Source organism: Takifugu flavidus, unplaced genomic scaffold (assembly GCF_003711565.1).
Source record: "Takifugu flavidus isolate HTHZ2018 unplaced genomic scaffold, ASM371156v2 ctg302, whole genome shotgun sequence".
Lineage (NCBI taxonomy): Eukaryota > Metazoa > Chordata > Actinopteri > Tetraodontiformes > Tetraodontidae > Takifugu > Takifugu flavidus.
In genome coordinates this window covers 12,267-16,479 of record NW_026621941.1, presented here as the reverse complement: position 1 = coordinate 16,479, position 4,213 = coordinate 12,267, and the positions used below count along the sequence as shown (strand labels likewise).

General features: G+C 55.4%; 1 long non-coding RNA gene across 1 annotated transcript; it reads right to left on the bottom strand.

Annotated features, from left to right (window-relative positions):
* Positions 1–2,543: 2,543 nt before the first annotated feature.
* On the bottom strand, positions 2,544–3,944 carry LOC130520203 (uncharacterized). The gene is made up of 2 exons (XR_008948709.1): positions 2,821–3,944; positions 2,544–2,695 (listed from the first exon to the last, which is right to left on the bottom strand). It is a non-coding gene; the product is annotated as an uncharacterized LOC130520203 (long non-coding RNA).
* Positions 3,945–4,213: the final 269 nt, after the last annotated feature.

The following is a 4,213-nucleotide window of genomic DNA, read 5'->3' as shown; positions in this document are numbered from 1 at the left end:
CTTCCGCTCATTGTCCCGTAGCTTGCGACTGAAAAATGCAAGGGGCTGCCATGCACCACCCACACTCTGTTCGACCACTGCCCCGACGGCCACATCAGTCGTCAAAGCGATGTCCGCCCGAGGTGCCGGATGGGCCAACAGTGTGGCGTTGGCTAAGGCAGACTTGGCCCCCTCAAACGCCCGGACCCGCTCGGTAGTCCAGTCGACCTGATCAGTAGCCCTCTTCATCCGTAGGGCCTCATACAGTGGCTGCAGGAGGTGGGCTGCCCTGGGGAGAAAACGGTTATAAAAATTCACCATCCCCAAGAATTCCTGCAGAGCCTTAACGGAGACCGGACGAGGAAATTCCGCCACCACTTGCACCTTGGATGGCAATGGAACTGCACCATCAGAAGAAATGCGGTGGCCCAAGAAATCAATCACCGGCAGACCAAACTGGCATTTCGCTGGGTTTACGATCAGGCCATGATCTGCCAGTCGCTGAAAAACCTGCCCAAGGTGGGTCAGGTGCTCATCTGCCGAAGGACTTGCTACCAATATGTCGTCCAAGTAGACGAACACAAAGGTGAGGTCACGCAATACCGAGTCCATTAGCCGCTGAAAGGTCTGTGCTGCCCCCTTCAGGCCAAAGGGCATGCGCAGGAACTCGAAAAGCCCAAACGGGGTAATCACGGCAGTCTTGGGCACATCCTCGGCACGCACCGGAACCTGATGATAGCCCCGCACCAAGTCTACCTTGGAGAAAATGGTAGTGCCTGCCAAGCGAACGGAAAAATCCTGTATGTGCGGAATGGGGTAACGGATGTGATGTTGTTAAGACGACGGAAATCCCCACAGGGCCGCCAAGTGCCATCCGCCTTGGGCACCATATGGAGCGGAGAGGCCCATAGTTTGTTAGAGCGCCACACAATCCCTAAACGCTCCATTGTGGCGAATTCCTCCCTAGCCGTCGCCAACTTCACAGCGTCGAGTCGCCGAGCGCGTGCAAAAACGGGCGGACCCGCGGTGGGAATGAAGTGCTCCACCCCGTGCTTTGTGACGGCCGTGGAAAACGCAGGCGTAGTAAGCGACGGAAAATCACCCAGCAACCGCTGAAAAACATTGCCCGCCGCAGCAAAACTGGCATGTGCCAGCGGCCCAGGTCCCCCCGTCAGACATGGAAAGGTGGCAAAAGACACAGCATCGATTAGACGTCGGTTAGCAACATCCACTAGCAGACCATGAGAACACAGAAAATCTGCGCCTATGATGGGAACAGTAATGGAGGCTAACACAAAGTCCCATGTGAACCTGCGTCCAGAAAAACAAACAGTCACCGACCTGGTACCAAATGTCTCAATAGAGGAACCATTAGCAGCAGTCAGTTGAGGGCCTGCGCCCGAGGATGACAGGTCTGCGCTGCCTGGAGGGAGGAGGCTCTTCTGGGAACCAGAATCCACCAGGAACCCCGCCGGCCTGACAGGGAGTCTTTGACGAACAGCAGCTCCTCCTGTTCACCAGCGCCCACAGCTGCTACTGAGCGCTGGCCCTGGCGTTTCCCTGCGTCTCGAACGCACATGGAAGAACGCAGCGCCGGGCCTTGTGGCCAAAACGCTGGTGGAAGAAACACAGGTCACTCTTCCTCCTCCGGGAGGAAACTCCAGCAACCATCGCCTGGTCTGTGTCCTCTGGTACCAGCAGCCGGGAATCCGCCAACACGCTCTGCACGGAGGTCCACCTCGCAGTCAGCGGCACACGATCCGCTTCCTCAGCCAAACCACGGAAATCACCAGCCGCCAAACTCGGGGAGTTCGCCAAGGCCGCCCGGACCGGATGTGGAAGTTGGCGCAGGAAAATGTGCGGGAAAAGGAACCCGCCTTCGTCTGAGCCCAGCAATGACAGCATGCTGTCCATAAGGTCCACCGCCGAACCATCGCCCAAACCCGGCAGGGAAAGCAGTTTGTCCGCCCTTTCCGCGGCGGATTGGCTGTACCTCCGGAGCAGGAGCTCTTTGATCGCTGCGTACTTTCCGCGCGGTGGCGGATCCCGCAGCAGCTGCATGACGCGGCGAGTGGATTGCTGGTCCAGAGCCGCGACCACCAATAATATTTGGAGTCGTCCTCGGTGACTCCTCGCAGGTGGAAAAGCGCTTCGACATGCTGGAACCACGGGGCCGGGTCGCTCTGCCAGAAGTCGGGCAGCTTCACGGACGCGATGACGCTGGCTGGTTGCGCGTGTCGGGGCGACATTACCGAAGAGGAGATACCATCGTCTGCTGCCTCAAACATGTTCAAAACGGGGTCACCAATGTGGCAGGACGAGGAACGACTCGGACAGAGCAGATGGTTTAGACGTCTTTATTCTGCAACCAGCAGACCAACACTAAATGGCGCGTTGAACAGTGCGTCCAATCAAGGGCTAACCACGCCCATCACCCCATGCATCACCTGGGTGTGAGATACACCCAAATGTGTCCGCCACACGATCAGATAACCTTCAGATAACATTGATAAAGAAGGCTTAATGAAGCGTTTGTGCCAGTCCTGCGAAATAACAGCCACAGGTGCACGTTTATCACCTTTATTAGAGACATGAAGGTGTCAATCATGAACTCGTTCCAGATACCTGCGAGTGGGGAAATGTCTGTTCATCCTCGGTGACACAGAAAACAAAAAAACCCCAAGAATCAAAACTGCCCTCGTCCACCCAGCATCATCTCGAGGAAAAATAACATCCGTAAAAAGGAAAAAAAGAGACTCGACACTGCCAGCAAAAGTACAAGCAAACCGAAAAAGGTGAAACACACAAAAAAACCCAAAAATAAAAATAGAAACGACAAACCTGCGAGCTGCAAGAAAAGTACCAGGTTAAAAATGATTCCTTCAGATAAAGAAAAGAGGAAAGAAAGTCAAAGCAAAGGTCTGGATCGGTGAGGTCGACCCGAAATCACAAAACTCGAAGGCAAACAGCAACACTGCAAAATGCAAACCAAAGCAACCACAACAACAAAAAAGGAACAGAAATGTGGGGAAAATGTCTCAAAACCACCAATCAACGCGTGAAAAATCTCAATACTGACAAAAGCTGCTCGATCGGAACAAAAGTGCAAGTGAGACCGCGTCTGCCACCGGGACCAGAACAACTGCATGCTGGAAACTTGAAGCCTGGATGGGGGGGGGGGGGGCGCTCCGAAGCACCGCGGCAATACTCAAATTCAAACACCAGCAAAAGGAGGAAAAAAATGGGAAAAAGGAGGAAAAAAAGGCGGAGGGGGGGAGGAAAGAGAGAGGAGGGGTGGGCAATAGAAAAGAGCAAAAAAAAATATGCTTGTTGGAAATGTGCTCACCGAGCGGGAGTAAAATGTGGCGAGAAAAATGGGAATGTGGCTCAAAAGACAGTATGGCGGTGCGAGCCGGGACGCGGTGCCTTTTCTCCAGATGTCAGCCTCCAGTTCTGTCATGTGACTCATCCGGATCCCACTTCCAGCAATGAGCGCGCGGCGTCGAACAGCTGATGCTGGAAGCTCGCGGAGTGAGAAAGCGAGTATCCGGAACCTCCCACACCGCCGCCTGCGCCGCCGCCGCCGCCTGCGCCGCCGCCGCCGCGTCGCCCCGCTGCGCCTCTTTAAAGATGCGGGGCTCACGTGGCGTCAGCGCCGCCGCGATGTCCGCGCGCTTCCGTTCGGTGGGAGCGCGAGGCGAGCGGGGCGCCAAGCGCGCGAGGGGGGGGGGGGCAATATTAATAACGCCCTGCGCAGTTTGACGCACGTACGGCGGGTTTTAAAGGTATTTTTAGACGGGAAACGAACGGGTTCGGCGAAAAGGCTCGTGTCTGGACACCGTATTCACCCTTTTGCATCTCTAAGAGGGCAGTTTGACACGTAAAGGTCAAGACGAAGCCAGGAGTTCACGACATTTGACGTGATTGTGCCTCCACGTGGTCCCTTAACTGCTAGCGTGAGTCTAGTTTCACACACGTCCGCCATCAAACCCACATCTCCTCCCCGGAGATGCTTCATCAGACCTGGTCTCTAACGGGGACAGTTGCTGCGTGACTGATGGACAGAGTCTGTAGAAACAGGCCCGAGGGGCACCTATCTCCCCCTAGAGGAAGGCAAGTGTCACTACACCATATCTGACCGCCGCCGATGCTACTTTTGGTGAGTGCGATGCTACACAACGCTCATAATCTGTGGCAGCTAGCAGCGCAGCGGCAGAGATCGCCTCCCCTCCAC